Raw genomic sequence first — 17,895 nt, forward strand, 5'->3', positions numbered from 1 at the left:
CAAAGAACACCACTACCTCATACACCAAGAAAACATAAAGAGGACTCTGAGGAATTAATAAAAGATTACAAAGGAAAAGATATTTGTTGATGATTCCCAAATGGTAGCCCAAGCACTTTGACTATCCCAGTGTATTACCTCTTTACCTATTGTTTGATACTCCAGCCTGACGGAGAGAATAAACCATGTGGGGCCTGTAGGCCTAATTTCCCATCCTGACACCAAGATGAAAACAATTATTTATAGCATCATGTCAGCACCCCACTTTCATTTCTTCTTCAGGAGAAACCAGAAATAATAACCCTGGCTTAACTATTCTACCCAGGTATCACTGAGATGGATTGATTTTCCAGTCACAAAAATCACTTAGCACTGCATTTTATCATTGCATTCTCCCTACTCCCCAAATTCTGACTCCTATACTCTGACAGACTGTCCCCTACACCTCTCACATCCTTCTGCTCTGAAGGTCACTCATCCTATGAGCATGGTAAAGTGAAAAGTTGAGTTCAGCTTCCTATAATGCTCCTACAGAAAGTAACAACTGTTGAAACAAAAATGGAACCAGAGCTAATTCAGCATTTAGAAGTAACCACACTTCAGCTTCACACTCTCACATATTTCACTGTCTCTTGTCATCCATATCAGACAGATACCTAACTATATTTGCCAGAGTACTCTTATGTGGTACACAGCCCATGCTGTAGTCAAAGCCATCTGCTTAGACATATTCTCCTGAAGAACTGGGACTGGAGAATGTGAATAGGCAATTAAAAGCAGTTCTGTGAGAAAAATTTGCTTTTTAACCTGACCCTTCACAAAAATGCTGAGACAAGGATGGGGGTAAGATGCAGTCTTGGATGTCCTACATTAAAAGAAGCAAAGTTTGGATCTCATTATATCAAGCTTATTTCTAACAACTCTGATCATCCACACCAGCATGTTGGCTACTAGTGCTCACTCCATAGCACATTGGCTTCACTGACACTATGTGCACAACTGAACACTTGAAACATCCATCCCCCTCAATAGTTTTAGTTAGCACAGCAGATCAAAGAGTAGGCACAAAGAAGTTTATGGAAGCCAAGGCACTAAAACCTCCATCTTCTTAGGGGAAAAAAATATTAAGGGACTGTGCAAAGGCAGGTGTGAGGTCCTGGAATTTGAATGTAATCTCATCAGATGCCCCATTACAATCTAGTGAGACACATTATTGTGAGCAAATATGATCAGTCTGGCAGCATTCTCATGCAAGCAGAAATGCTATTTTCACAGGAATCATTAATAGCCCTATTCTGCCTATTCTGGGCTAAACAAGGAGTAAAGAAAAAGAACAGGGTGAGATGAAAAGAAGATCCAAGATAGATGAAGAGGATACAAACATTAGTCAGAAAATGGCAGATTTTCTACCTTGAAGAAAAGACAGAGAACAGCTAAACAGAAAGTATGTCATGAAATCAGTCTAAAGAGACTTTTGATCAACCAAGAAGGAACAAGAAGAGGGAAAGTCAGGAAGAACAACCTGAAGGGTACCTAGAAATTCCAAACCAAAAGACTTGGATTTTCCTAGATGTCTAGCCTGAGGCAGAGCCATACAGCAAAAAACCGAGAGAAATACAACATATTACTGCGCAATGCCTTCAGTTAGCCATCTGCTGTCAGCAGTCTAACAAAGAACTGACTTACTCAACTCCATGATGGGTGTGAAATTCACTGGATAAAGTTTTCCATATGTACATGCCCTGCTCTCCCCCACATAATGAGCTCATCCAAAATAAATCAATGAGGTCCATTCTCCCTCCCCAACTGACAGATTCCCATTAGTTCCACAGCATCCTGGGCCTCACCACACCAGTGCCAGACTGGTAAGTGCCCAGATTCATGGAGACCAGAGAGGGTCAGTGCCTCAGGCTGAGCTAAGGTTCAGCAAGTTCCAAAGCCTCCACACCAGTTCTTACCTCCAGGTTGTAAACTTCTGAAAAATATGAGCTCATCATGAAAAAAATAACACATCAAATCCTATAATACTCACATTTACTGTATAAAGCTTTAGATTATCTCATAAAAATAAATAATACACATCAACTATCACATAACCATGGGGATTTGTTCTTGTTTTTTAACTCAGATCACTGTTTTGCATACAGAGGAAAGAGATGATTTTTATCTTACAGCTTAATGTTTTTCACTTCTTTTTTTTTGAACAGACTTTTGCTGTGATGTCTGTAATCCAGCTCTCAGGCTACATAGTTTCTTCTGATATACTGTGATCAAGTCCCAACTGGTAGGTCTAGTTTCTTCACATATATCTTTTTAGATAAAGCCTTTGCAGGAGGGAGAAGATAGAAATAGAGTTGCCACAAGCCTTGGATTTGGCTGGTTTATCTTGCACCCTACTCCACTTTGCTGAAGGACATTAATTGTCCTGAGGTCTCCTTGGCCTGCACATTTTTTTCCACTTTTTCCCCCCTCTTACCCTCCACCAGCAGGAATCATAACCGTGTGAGCAGCAACTGCCAAAAGGCAGCAATTCATAATCAGCAGAGTGATTACAAAGGAGCCAGCAGCAATGCTGAAGTTTACAGCACTTCCTGTGCACAAAACTACGTGGTAAAAATATTTGCTGCCGAGAGTAAACATGTTTAATGGGTTCCAGTTTAATTTCTTTTTTATAATCCTGTACTGAAAGTATATAGTGCTTGGGAAAAGTGCAATGCTGACAGCACAGACAATGTAAGAGCACTGCTAAGCTGCACAACGTGTGCAGTGTGAACACCTAAAAGTGCCCCATCTGCATGCCCAGGTCTTGATGTGCACTGGCCAAGGCTGACCTGTCAGGACTGCCAGCCTGACCCCTGGGAACGCCCTGTCACGCTGGTTACCCACTATACAACAGCACACTGCCATTATCAAAAGAGAAACATGAGTGATACGAGGCCACTGAAAAGCTGTAGTGATTTTCCAAGCCTTTTTTAAACAGACTGCATTTCCAGATCCCAGGCACAGAGGATGTTCACCGTCTGGAGCTTCACATATGCAAGACTCAATGTGTTTTTCTCTCATCTTCCCTGCACATCCTCAGAGCTCCAAGAGCCAGGGGAAAATCACAGAATGACAAAATTACAGAATCATTTCCTTTGGACAAGACCTCTGAGACCATCAAGTCCAACCTTTGACTGACCACCACCACCTTGTTGGCTAGACAATAGCACTAAGTGACACGTCCAGTCTTTTCTTGAATATCTCCAGTGGTGGTGATTCCACCACCTCCCTGAGCAGTCTGCTCCAATGTTCAGCCCCTTCCCAACTAGGCTCCAGTGCAGACCAGCTACTGGGAGGAGTAACAGGTTACAGAAGGCTTAAAACCTTCAACTGATCTGGCAGGATTTAATGGGGGAAAGTCAGCTCATCCTCCAGATCCTTTGTCCAATCCAGCCTTTACTTTTAATACATCAGGAACTGGCAAATGGCTGTCTTCTACACAACAATGAAGGACCATGGAGGAGATATAACCTTCTTCATCACTGGTTTTACTAAGTGCACACTTCCCCACTCTTTAACTAGATGCAAAAATGGGACAGACAAAATGAGACTCAAAAAAAAAAAAAAAAAAAGCAACAACAAAAAAAATAAACCAAGTCCCATTCATTCAAAAGAGAGCGGAAAAAAGAGATGTAAAAGAACAAAAAAAATATGTCATAGCCTCTGTTAAACAGATACACTTTCACTTTTCTCATCTGAAAAATACATACTTGTCAAACAGAGAGGCTGCAAAGGATTCCTTATCTTTTTAGCTCCTAGAGTGAAAAGACTGCAAAACCTGTCTTTTTAAACAGAGGCCCTTATCACAGTGTAGGTCTGCTTTTCCAGGAAATCAAGAATTGCTTTTATTCCTGTGTGATAATCAAGAATTTGTTTAAATACTGCCTAAGACTGTCAGTTGAATTCATTCTGGCCTCCTTAATTGTTTGGAGCTGTCTTGCCACTCTAGCCACAGGATGGTGAAGAGAAATCCTGAGATAATGAAGCATTCTGGATCTGAACTTCTCTAAAGAAATGTGGAGGGATTGGGTAATTATTTCATCAAGTCCCAAAAATACAGAAGCCTTCACTATTGTCTTTTGTATTTAGCACTTACGAAAAAATGGCTTCATCCTTGGAAGGTGGCAGGGATAATTCACAATCTGCCTTAGTTGTTCTGAGAGCAGAGGAAACAAACAAGAAAACCATCAGTGTGATAAGGATAATGTGGAGCCCTGTGATCTAGAAAATATGATTGATACAATCTTGGATATTTTTGTTGCCAATGGTCCCCATTGCTGGGGGAAAAATTCTGCTCCTGAAAAGTTGACCTGTATACTAGGGGCCACTGTAGATCCCACAGTGGTTGTCATTCCCAAAGAGATAGTCCTGGGGAGAAAAAAGACTTGGATAAAATGATCAAAGTAAAGCATCCACTAGGAGAGGATTCAGTCAAGAAAAGGAGCTTCTGCAGCAATGGAAAGGCCCTTAGAAGCACTTTACCTCTCACATCAAGGAACCTAAAAGGAATTGAATGTGATAGATATTGCACAGGTACACTACATGGCTGCTGCAAGAATCACAAGTCTCTAGTTTTCAGTGTTTTCAGAAGATATATTTCTGCGATGTCAATGTGGACATGTTGGTGAATTGCTTGGATTTTTCATTTTGATTCCAACTTTCATACAGTTGAGATGAATACAGGTGTAAAAGGCATCTGAAGGACCAGATCACTCTTGTTTGTGTAAATATTTTTATCAGTTTTGCACTGCTTTAGCTCTGTGTTTACAAATTGTTAATATCTGATGAAAAAAGCATGAGGACTGATTTTTTTCTGTTGATGTTGAACCCTGTATGCTGTCTTCAAAACATGAGCCCAGAAACAGCCTGACCCAGGAACTTTTCAAATGTGTCAGCTGTAGAATGAGTTTCATTATGCCATCAAGGCAAAAAGCACCTGATAGTTCATGAGGTGTTGACAATAATTCACCATATCCTTAGTGATGTCCTGGGTTGCTTCTTTGAATAACTCACAGCTTCCAGCTTCCAGCAGCTGCCTAAAGGACAAATGGACTATGTTTTCATTTCCCTTGTTAGAGAGAGTTCTGCAGAGAAGTGACAGGAATGAGGCAAATGATAAGAGAGAAAAACAAAAGAAAAACCCCAAAACCAACATCAAAATTGTTTTCTTAGAAATTTCTAAGCCACATTGCACAAAATACCAAGACTTCTCAGACTGTATTGTCCAATCTGGACCCCTGACAAAGATCCAAACCTACAATGTGGTGAGGACAAGGGCAGTGCAGACAGACCCAGCAACATCAGAAGAATCTGTCTCAGGGTGTCTTCATCATCTCTCCAGGTAAGTTTTTAAACAACTAAATTTTGTGACCTGCTTTAATAAAGATCTGGGAAAGGAAGAGCACCATCACAGCAGATAAATATATTTATTTCCAAGACATCACCTGAGAATAATTTAAATACCTAAATTATGAGATTCCAGAACATGGTAAATCATGATTCACATCACAACCTTTAGCAGTCAAAGTTTGGGGTGGTAAGAAGTTGATTAAGGAATGTCCACTTTTAAGACATAATTTCTTCAATTCACAACTGTAGTCATTGGTGAAAAATAGATAAAATTGAAAGCTTCTGTTTTGGAGCAGAAAGGTGAGAAAAATTGCCCCATTTGAAATTTTTTTTATTTATTTTTTTTCCCTAATGCCTAAAACAGCAGTCATAACATGCTGCACAATTTTTTTACTGAATGAGGTAAGGGGTAGTAGAAGTTTCATCCTGCAGCATTCCAATTCTGGCTGTATACAGATCTTTCCATACTCTTCTGCTGCCTAGGAGTAATGGGACAGAGGGAGCTAGGAACAGGATAAAGGTATTCATGACAGTAAAATATCAGCATTTTTTAAAGTCAAGTGTCTACACTTAGCAGGAAAAATGTCTTGAGTTTCAAAGGTGCTATTGCAGGCTTTTTTAAATTGCATGTAGTAATATGGAGAACCTGTCATGCTGAAGATGTTCTGCAAATTTCTTTGGTAACATTTTAGGCAGGAGTTGACTGATACAGGTACATGTGTTTGTGTTCTGTACAAAAATTCCCATGCTGTGGTGTTGTGTTACAAGAGCTTGTGAGAATGTGGTGGAATGGTGAACTCTCATCCATCACCTCTCAATGAAATACTCAGAAGTCCATTTATTTATGACAAGGTAAAATAATTTTGATGTTTTCTAGCTAATGGAAAAAAAAAACCCAAAAAACCAAAAAAAAACCACACAAAAAAACCCCACTACCAAACAAAATGGAACTATTCAGTACACATATATTTCTAGATGCATATTCTTTAAAATTACAAATTAAATGTCCATGGGAAGAAACTCTTAAAAAGTTACTTATCTTTCCCTCAGATTTGGATGTCTGTCTTCTCAAAAACAAATCTTTTCTGAAGTTTTTGTAAGGGATGCAAATCAGACTTCTTTCAATGTGCAGGAACCAAAATCCAGACAATTGAGGACGGTTTCATGCTGTTGCCTCTTCAGCAAAACATTTTTGTTGGAGAAATGGAAAAATCCAACTAATTTACACTGAAGTACACTATAATTGTTATTAAATTTAAGTAAAAATACATAAAATCAGAGATGGCTGTACCAAAGATATAGAGTCTGTATCCGCTTTAAAAAAAAAAAAAAAGCTAAACTCTGCCACAATAATTATAAATAGGGATTTTCCATCGTCAGGATATCTATTTCCACACTCAATTTTTGCCTTTTGGCTCAGGTAATTTTCTTTTAATTTCCTATAAGCAAAAATCTTTCCAAATTTCTTATTTGTTCTGGCAATTAACTTAAGCCTCTTAATTTTCTTCAAATTTTTATACATAAGGTAAAAAGACCTCAGAGAGGCAGATTTTGTTTTCCAGGGTCTTTTGGAGGTTACAGCAGTAAATAACAGATTCTAAACTTATATGAATATAAGTAACAGAACTTGAAAAGTGGCAAAATATTAGCAGCTAAGGACATAGTAAAAACTAATAATGAAAAAGGCACAAGATATTTTGATGCTTCCTCAAGGCTGGTTTTCTGATTTCAGAAGCAGCCAATACTGAATGCTCTGGAGAGCAGGGCAATTCATCTATTTCTACAATACTTTGCTAGAAAGCAAATGTTGGCCTGACCCCAGCTGGTGATTAGGTTATACTGAGAAGTTTGAGGATTGATAGCCCTTGTCATTTTAAATTAGGACTAAATGTAGTTGAGGATGTTATTCTTATTTGGGTAAATATTGCATTCTTTTTGCAAATCATCCGTATTAAGGTATTTGTCTCATAAAATAGATTGAAGTCCACTATTAAACTGTGTGCAGTATAAAAAATAGCTCATGTAATTCATTTTCACAAGTGTTGCCTTTAACTTTCATCAGTAAGAGCTCTTGACAGGTCATTCAAGATTTTTCAAGCCTCCATCAACTCCTATCTCTTTCTTTCGCTTTTCATACAAAATACCAAGACTTCTGATCTAACACCAGAAAACAAAAAAAAAAATCATCTGGTTTGTGTTTGGAGTATGTAAAATCCCTCAATTTTTTTTCCCGTTTGTCGGAAGATGTACTGTTATTTTACATTTCTAAAGTAAATTCTGAAAAATATAATAAACACATAAATGTTTATACGAGAATGCATCTATCCACCTTTTCTTCCTTGTCCATATTAAACGCTTTGGATCAGCTTCTACACAGGGTGTGGAGGGGATTGGGAGCATTTCCCAGCCATCAGCCTTGTTTTATTTAAGTTCCAAGTGATTTGAGTAACTGTAGAGAACCATATTACTCTTCATCAGCTTGGTCATATCACCCCAGCACGGGTAAGGCATTAGAAGAGCTTTTGTCCAATTGTTCTAAGTGCAAAAATTATGACCCTGAGGACGAGATAATTCTTTTCCCAGGGGAGGACAAATATCCATTAGAGACTGTGGGTGTATTTTCTGTGACTGGAGTGTCCCCAGCTCCCCCTCCGCTACGGGTCTGGCATGTCTTTCACGGAAAAATAAAAGAAAAAATATCACTGTGACTGATTATGCTAGCATTTAGCATTTGCTTTAATACAATCTTGGAGAAAATGCGTGATTTTTGACACTAGAGTAATTCTATCAGTTTCAGTAGAGCTATTGGTATGCCCAGAAGAAAGTATGTATTATAAGTGTTTTGTGGAATTTTGACAATAGGCAAGCACTGAGGCATTAGATGATGTAGATTAAATGTATAAGCCTCTCATCTTCCACCAAGTTCTTTCTTTTGCAGACAATTTAAAATTTTGTGACTGATGCACAGAAAATGGGAAAATACAATGAGGAAAATGTCATATGTCTCCTCAGCATTGCTAAATATTTTCAGCTAGCTTTTCTTATTATATTTGCCCCTTTAGAAACATGAAGCCTGCTAATTAAGCAAGGACTAGAGACTTGTCAAGATTATGAGAGTACTGCTATGACATAACCATAATTCTTGATGACATTTCACTTTCCCCATCCAGAAAAATCTATCACACTTTCTGAGATGTGACCTTCATCTTGTTAAATGAATACTAGAGCAAAGAGCTCGTTTGACCTCTTACCTGCCCTCCCCTCTCCACCCTCTGTCTGGCCTCAGCCAGTCTGTCAAGCTTGTTTGCTTCATACTAATTAGCTTGATTTCTTTGGCTATTGTTACTTAGCACACTTTCTTTGTTTTTGTCTCTCTTCTGACTTTGCATGTAGCTATTTGGCCCACATGGTTTCTCCTTTCTAACTTGCCCATCAGATTGTTCACTTTTTTTTCTTTTTTTTTTTTTTTTCCCAGTTTTGGTGTGAATCTCCTTATTTAGCCACATTTGTCTTTTAGTACACTCCTTGCTGGCAGAAGAGCATGCTGCGTGCTTTTCTCTATTCTATAGTTCCTGGGGTTTTCTGTTCCCTCAGTCCCACTCCTCAGCCAGTTTGATTTTTACGACTGTGTAACTATTCCTCTGGAGAAACACAAGTCCGACTCCAGCATCTTTTTGTTCTCCTTCTCCTCATTTAGCATTCATTTTTGCTGCAATCTCAGGTCTAATGAGATTGTGATCAATGCTTCCCAAGTTGCCCCTTGCCTACATGTCTTCAATCATACCTTGGCTGTGTAATCTACAACACTCTTCCTTCTGTCAATTGGTGAACATATATAGTTAATGTTAAAAGCATCCTGGAACCACAAAACAAAGCTGTATTTTCTCCTTCACTTAATAAAGTGGAATCTACCTTGGTAATTGCAGAATTTCCTTTGCATCCTTTCTCATGTGAAAGCTGTAATTTATGTGTTTATTTTTTTGTGGAGTCACTTTAGAATCCAGCTCTTTCTATTTTGGAAACTCAATACATTCCAGCTTTCAGCCTACTCAAGGAAAAAAGCCAAACAAGTATGACAAAATACCCGTTCACACGCAATTATCTACCAGGCAATCACTATCCCATAATATTATCTTACAAAATAACCAGCTCTCAGGCAACATTAACTTATCCCTGCAATGTTTGTGTGTGTATCTGTCTTATACAAGATTCCCTGGACTTCACAGGTGGTAGGGAGCACCTTGGGATGCTGTGGTTGGTTACCATTGTAATTAACAAACTTTAATCAGCGCTGGGCCTGGAGTGGACACAAAAGGGCTGTGATGCCAGCTGAAAACATCGAGTTTTTTCTCTGCTGGGTAGAAACCCAAGTCTAGAGCTCCTTGAGCTGTGCTGATTTGCAGCAGTGTAGGACTTCTCTGCTTTGCCTGTGTTTACCTGACTTCACTCTGATGACCATTTTCCTTCAAAAGAAACTTATGTGAAAACCACCTCTCCACCTTTGGCTCAGCCAAAGGCTCCTATTCAACTTCCTGAAGAGAAAACTTGGGGTTTCTCTAAACAGTCATAAACAAACAAACTTTGCTATAAGGACGGCAACAACAACCCCCCCAAAAAAGCAACAAAAAAAACCAAACAAACAAACAAAAACAACACCAAAAAAAAAATAAATATGAGCTTCATGTCACAAAATATTTTGACTTTTTAAGCCTTTAAGTCATCTCTGCTCTGTCAAGTGCCTTTTTCTTGTACATTATTTGTCTTAGACTGGTAGCTTTCTGACACCTTATATGTTATATTTGAATGCATTTTCCACAGTGTACGAGCTATGACAACACAAATCATCCAGACAGATTACAAGGGAACAGTGCAGTTCATCCTCTTTACACCACAAAGCAGGAGCAGAGGGGCTGTGACCAGGGGGAGGCTGATGGAGCTCCCCTCTAGGCTCTGCCCTGCCCACCCTGAAGCACTGGGGCACTGGGGAAGAGCCAGCATTTCACTTCCAGGACTTCAGGGGCTTTGGGGTTCCGCACAGGAGATGAAACCAATTTATGATCAGACCTCTGCACATCTGTGCCATTATGGAAAGGTAATAAATATCAGGAAAGGAAAGGATATCACACACTCAATTTGAGAAAAACTGAAAGTCCTATGCCACAGGCCAAATATAGAACTCCATTAACCATTGTGAAGCACTGTTGATGAGGAAAGTAAAAGAACAGCCCAGGAGGAAATTAATAATTCTGTATTAAGTGCAGAGCTTGGATGGTGTTTGGTAAATAAAGCCTGAGGTCATGCATTGACTGATGGGGAAAACAAAATATTGAATAACCACCGGTTCAGCAAACACTATCCACCCTGTACAGGGAAGAAAGCATTGCTTATGGATTAAAGAGAATATTGTCACCCCCCCAAAAAATGTTATTTTGCACACAAAGGGGCCAAATAAATTTTCACAGTAGTTTCAGTTATTCTGTTCCCTAATTTCTGGCACTTTACATTTTTCTCTGTATGTACTCCTTTTATATATTTTCTTATGAAGTTGGTACCTTTTTGTTACTGTTTTAATGAGAAAGTGTAAAAAACAAGCAGCTTACGTGAACATAAATCAGCTTCAACATTATGCAAGTTTACTTCAATTGCTAAATCTTCTGGTTCTAGCATGGATTGTAGGCTAATTATAGTATATCAGAGGAGAAAAAGATCATTCTGCTGAAGGAGAGATAAAGGCTGGCTCCTAAATGACTTAGAGGTGTCTGGCCCAAGCATCACCCTTCTCCATCCTGGTGCTGGAAGAATGAGAGCTGATCCAGTCGTGCTTACAGGGGAGTGCAGATAGGGCTAGTCTCCATCCCTCACACAGAGGCTGTGTCCTGGTGCTCCTGCTGCTGCCCCTGGGCTGATGGCCCAGGCCATGGCCCTTCTCAGTGCTCATCTTCAGTCTTCCCAGCAGCAGGAACCCAGGAATAAAAACATTTCTAAACTCATATCTCATCTAAAACTCTAGCTGGCATTTTGGAAGGGAGCACAAGGAAAAGAAGCAGCAGAAATTCCTCTGGCTTGAATCTTTCACTTGACAACTTTCAAAAGTCTTTTGCACAAGATAGCTTAGAGCTTCTAAAGATGAAGATGAAAACAAAGATGACAAAGAAAAGGAAGGAGATGCATGAGGAAGAGAGGGAGGTGGAAGAGGTTATCACAAAAAACCTGGAAAGATACACAAGTGATGTTTCATTACATGATCTGGTGTAATTTTCATGCAAATCAACAAGACTGGCTGCTTAAACTGGGCTTTACAGAGCCAAAATTGCACATAATAAATGATTTGTGACCAAAAATTAACAACACATACCATTAATGGAGAATCCTCTGAGGTGAGTGTGGAAACCGATAAAGAGGTGTCAGAGGTGAAAAGAGTTGGTGAAAGGAACTGAGACAGCGCAGGGCTGGGAGAGCTGGGAAATGCAGGCAGACACCAAGCCATGAAAGCAATGACAAGAAACAGAAGTCTGCCCCAGAAGAGCCTCTAAGCTCAGCGGGTAACTCAAAATTTAAAGATTCCAAGGGTTGATTTCAGTATTTTACTACATAAGCAAACTACTTGGAATTAATGAGATTATACAACAAACAATGTCACTCAACACAAAGATTGGAAACTAGGATCAATATAAATCTGTGCACCCTCTTTCACAGAAGTGATCATAGAAGCTAATGAAATGCAGATAAGTGCATTAGGTTTTCCTCTTTTCATGCACCCTCTTATCCTGTCATTTAAAACTCAAAATCAATCTGAGTTACTTTAAGTGGCAATACTGTGTCTTTAATCCTTGATTCATTTGTTATGAAATATAGTCAAAATAATAATTTGAAAGGGAAATTTGAAAATGTCAAATAGTAAATGCATATTTTACTTATTTTAATGTTTGTTGATTTGAGGCTTTGAGGGCAACACGGTAAATATTCGGTTTGGCTGGCACAAACTGTGCAGGAATCTAATAGAAAGCAATATTGTTGAAAATGGATATCAATTGAAAACAGAGAGCAGTGTCAACTATTCCCCACTGGGAGCAGACAACAATAAAACCAGTCAAGCATTACACAGTTGAGCCTGCCAAATGTCATTAGAGTGTAGAAAAAAAGTAAAGGCACATACGCAGGGGGGAGAGGGGGGCGGGGAAATGTGGTGTGGTTGTTGAAGGGGGGAAGTACTCGCCTTATTTATATTTTTCCCCTGGACAATTTAGTAAGATAAAACTGGGGGGAGGGGGTGTGGTGGTGTTGGACTCAGACACGATGTGATGGCGGACCACAAAGTTTGAATTTATTATAATGGTTTTGTCAGTCAATTCAGGAAAACAGGGAAACACATCATCCTATTGTGAATTAAAAACACCAGAAAGATAAAGCAACGCAGTTTTAATGTCTCTCAATTGCACGACAAATTACATCGGAGCACAATTTTAATTTTTAAACATCTTTTCGTTTTCATAAGTCTTAATACCGAGATTACAGTATTAGGTGGGATAATTAGGCCAATTTATTTTTAAGCTCTGCCAAAACAACAATTAAAAGCAACAAAACAAAAGGCGGTGCGCGGTGGGGGAGGTTTTGGGCCCGGCGGTGCGCGGCCCCGCGCTCGGCGGGCGGACAAAGGGCGGCGGCGGCGGCGCTCCCGCGGCGCGGCCTGCAGCTCCACCTAGCGCGGGCCTGCAGCGCCCGCTCCGCCGCGCCTGGCCTCCCTGCAGGCCCCGGGCCACGGCCCCGGCTCCTCACTCCTGCCAGGACTCACGTTCCGGGGGTGCTTTCGCCTGCCGTGCAGGTAAGCAGCTCCGCCGCTCGGAATGGCCTTGTTCTGTTTGTGCCTACGCACGTTGCTCGTGGATCCAGGTTTTCCTCGCTCCTGTCAACCAACCTTCCAGATCTGGGGGTCCTGCCTCACTGACTGCGAGCTGAGTTTGGCTGAAGAACCTTGCACTTCTCAGAGTAACCTCCTCAGACATATTATTATTTAATATTATTATTTAATACTATTTTTTAATTCCATGTTTAATGTCTGTTGGCAGACACACAGTCTAGAGAGCGCCTCATTTCTCTACCTGCTTCAGAGACTGAAGTTCTTCTCACCTGACAGCATCCCCACCAGTGTTCCTGCAACTCAGCCAAGCAGGGAAGACCCACATGTTTAAAGCTCATGCTGACCAGCTACCACTCTTACTAGGGAGCACCTGATCTGTGATTTTATAATTTATATTTTGGGTCTTTCTGAAATGCCTGGCAGCAGATGTTACATTGCTCAGGGTACCACCGGCCTCGAGTCAGACACAATCATCACTCCAAAAGGAGCTTCATTGTCTACTCAGTTCAAAGACTCTGTTAAGAGAAATTATAATCTGCAGAGCACTACAGGATGTTCATTTGCAAAGTCAGTTGCCTACGTTGTTGCACAGTAAAAATGCAGGTCAGAATAGCTGAGTAGAGATAAAACATGGAAAGCACAGATCAAAACTACCTTTACCATGTGGTAATATAGTTGTTAGATCAGAACTATGTCTCTGAACTAAAAGAGTCTGCATCCTGTTAAAATTCCCACATCCCCATGGCAAATTTTATTTCCTTTTGAATTCAGTTGTAAAAATTGGAAGCAAGGAAATTCACAGGCCAAAACACTGTCTAGATAACATTAAGGGGCATGTTGCTTCCAAAGCCTTGCGTGGGTTTTAGCCACATGTCTCCCACTGATTTTAATGGGATTTGCATGGCTAAAATCCTGTGCAATGCTTTGAAAATGTATCCCTAAGGGTCTGTCATGAATTCATAAAGCCCCAGAATTTCTGAGTTAAAACCAAAATATAGTGTTGGCTGATTTTAAAGGCTTGTTACCACTCTCCTAATTAAAATACAGCTTAGTTTGGTAAAAGGTCTATTCTGCTTTGCATATAATGTATATGTGTTTAATATAATTCTAGTATGTGTATAATTTATATGGTTGTGTTATTTACACTACAAAAGAGTTGTGTTATACGCAACTTCTAATTTTCATAACACTTTCATTATACATTGGGTAGTAAGCTCCAAACAATGAATAAAATTGCTACTGTTCTTTCAATGAGCTCATAAATGTCACTGAAGAAATTGCCATCATGTTAAGGGTGAGTTGGTTTTGTGGTACACTTATTGACAGAACAGTTTGTTCTCACATAAGATTACAACATTTTCTTTAAACTGTTTTACATGGTATTATATCATTAAGGATCAAGAAAAGCGGGAACACAAATCAATACCTCACAAAATGTTTGGTTTCTGACGAATGCACAAAATTAAGGGAAGTCAATGGGAAGGCTGTTCTTTCATTCTTGTGCCTCACAGGAAGGATCTCAGGTCAACACTGTCATTACATTAAGTGGTCCATGAACAGCCAGTATGTCAGGTCAGCAAAAGCAAACTGGTACTACTGACTGTAAGCCAGTTGCTTAATGCTTTGCATTGCTATGCCCACCAAATTTGCAGGTTTACTTATCTTCATTTTCAATGCTCCTAATCTGTTCCTGCATTCCTCTTTGTTTTCACCCTCATTAGAGTTGGATAATGTTGTATTTGATTATCATCAGCTAGAAAGAACACCCTAGTCCTATATATCTACCAAGGTAAGCAGGCATTTTAGCACATCCTGACTTGCCATATTAGATATTCAGTAGGTGGTTATTGAATGCACATAAACAAATCTGATTTTGTGTAAGCAAACAAATACACCTCAAATACTTGCCATCAAAATGAGTAAGGTATAAGAAATTTCTACTCAGCTTTTCAATTTTGTCTATTTCTTGTGTTAAGTATAAAAAGCCATGGAATCACAGAATTGATACGATTAGAAGGGTCCACAGTGGGTTATCTGGTCCAACCTCCCTGCTTAAGCAGGGTCATCCTAGAGCACATGGCACAGCGTTGCATCCAGACAGCCCTTGAATCTCCAGTGAGGGAGACTGCCCACCCTCTCTTGCCAGAGAGGTGGTTTGGTTATTTTTGCTAATCACCAAAATTATCCTTGCCCCTGCTACAAGGTCAAACAAGTTTTGGGAGCATTAGTTTTAAAAGCAGATTCCAGAAAGAATCAGCTTTCCAGGTTCCAACTTAAGTAATAGCAAAGCACAGCAAACTTGCTTGACATCATCAGCTGAACTTGCCCAATATGCAAATACAAATCACCTCACAGCAGTTAAGTCCTTTTAAAATTTCTTGGTTTGTATTTTGCTACCAAGAGGACTCTTAATGTATGAAAGTTTCCCTTCAGGATGAACAATCCCTGGCAGGTATTCTTTAATGGGGGCTGGTTCCATAGCTCAGTGGTCCACGAACTATAGCCCATGGCTCTATAGTGGCCCAAAAGCCTTGGATAATAAACAGAAAAATATACCAACTTACACTGTGTCCAAACATGCCATGCTGCTATTTTCAATGTAGCTTTCCTGATTTGCCAGAAGGAAGTTTTCAGCTAAGTGCAATTTGCACATTTGCTCTGGGCCTTTCTTTGAAAAATGCCCTGGTATGTTCCTCGAAGGGTACATGGCAGCTGAGGGTTAAAGGTGGTTCACTGGTCTAGAAAAGCCTTGGGGCCATTGCCTTAGCTGATTCTGGGCAATGTGTTTTCACTGAAATCATCAATCCTTGCATTTTAACTCTGATACTCATTACCATTCTTTAAAAATACCATAAAAATTAAAGATAACAGTGCGTGAACCCTGAAAGGCAATATCCCTTGGCCTCACATATGCATAAGATTTCTCCTCTCCTTTTTTCTTTTCCTTTCTTCCTCCCCTCTAATCTCTCTCCTCAATGATTGCTCTTTGATAAACAATAACATACAAGAAGCAAAACTCACACAGGGAATCAAACACACAAAAATAAAACCGTACAAGAGGCGGTGTCTATGCACTGCTGTGAGTTGCCCCCTTCTTCACTTGTTTTATTCTTAATTTAGATCCCTGAGGAATTTTCCTGTTTGCCAAAGACACATTGCACATTCTGATTGAACATGTTCTAATTCTTCCATGGGAAAAAAGACAGGGAAAAAAAAACAAAACAAAAAGCAAAACAAAATCACAACCTCTTTGATTTTAAAAGAAAATTGTAATCTGTATTGTCATCTCTGAGTCTGCCTTTGTCAGCAAGGCTGGAAGAATATGTTCTGATCAAATATTTGCGTGTGTGCTTTTCATTCAGAAGATGAGGACCTAAGCTCCTGACATATCTTGGATGGTGGCCAAGTTTAGACCCCTAATAATTTAAAACAATCACCACCTGCTTCACAGGGTGGGAAAAAGACACCTCTTTCTTGCAGATCACTGGTTTAGGATGAACAAAATATTTTACTGCATCAAACTGAAATGTAATAGGTGCAAGAGAATTGAAATCTTGCACTAAGCACTTCATTACCTGCAGGCTTCTGTGTTTGGTTTTTTTTCCTGTCAAAAACATAACCACACAATGCTTTTTCAGATATCTGAGTTAGCTACTTTGGCTCATAAGACCTGTAGAGCCATGTAAAGCCCATCATTTTCAGCCTTTTGATATGACCTGGACAGGATGTGTGTGTGTATATACACGTCCATCATTAGATATGTACATTTGCAAAGTAGAAATACCTGTATGGCTATTCTGGAAATTTTTACAGTTATAATATCCATTCAATTTCTACAACAGTGTTTTAAAATAAAGACTGTCCCAGATCAATGCATATTCATTTCAGACCCAGGAAGATTTTAAACAGGGCGTCATCCATCTTTAAGAGCAATGGATAACTTTTCTCAGACCATCAGTTGCAAAGGAAAAACATGCTTTTAAGGACACATGAAGTGGGAGGTGGGTGGACATCCTCAGAGAGCAGCACTGCCCCTTCAGCTGCTTTTCCAGCCAACAAGCTTCCCCCAGTTCTGCTTAACCATAAATGCAGCACTTGTCCCATGATTCCACCAGGACCATCAGATTGCTTTTCATTATCTAAATGAAACAAGGTTCTGGTTGCCCCTGTCTTGACTTTCCTTTAAAGGCCCCAGCTGGCCTAAAGCAACAAACAGATGGGAGGATGGTTTGATGGTTAGATGGTTTCTTTCAGGCCACCAGTAGGTGCCAGGCTGAGAAGCACCATGTTGTCTAGGACGAGCTGGGTTCAAGTGCTTGGGAAAACATGAAAGTAAAGCTAGTTTTGTGGGCAGAAGTGAGGAGGAGGATTTACTGCAGCAGCCACAAGAATGGGGCTGAATCTCAGCAGTGGGACACAGACCCATGTCACAGGGCCATTGTGAGGTGCCCAGGGGTGGCCCCAAGGGGCCAGGCTGCAGCTCCCTGGATGGTGTAGGAGGGCTCAGTTGCAGGTGGCCCTGTGGGACCAAGCCCTCCAGGGCAGGAGATGGAGCATGGCTGCTAATTAGAGGTTTATAGATTCATTAAGGCATTGCCTGAGGACTGCCCTCACGTGGTCTGCTCTACTGGAAGAGGATAACATCC

The 17,895-nt window shown here is 40.1% G+C and overlaps 1 long non-coding RNA gene across 1 annotated transcript; it reads left to right on the forward strand.

Annotated features, from left to right (window-relative positions):
• Positions 1-13,090: 13,090 nt before the first annotated feature.
• LOC107213977 lies at positions 13,091-16,440 on the forward strand. The gene is made up of 2 exons (XR_001524847.2): positions 13,091-13,213; positions 13,458-16,440. It is a non-coding gene; the product is annotated as an uncharacterized LOC107213977 (long non-coding RNA).
• The last annotated feature ends 1,455 nt before the right edge of the window (positions 16,441-17,895 follow it).

Source organism: Parus major, chromosome 2, assembly GCF_001522545.3.
Source record: "Parus major isolate Abel chromosome 2, Parus_major1.1, whole genome shotgun sequence".
In the NCBI taxonomy this organism is placed as follows: domain Eukaryota; kingdom Metazoa; phylum Chordata; class Aves; order Passeriformes; family Paridae; genus Parus; species Parus major.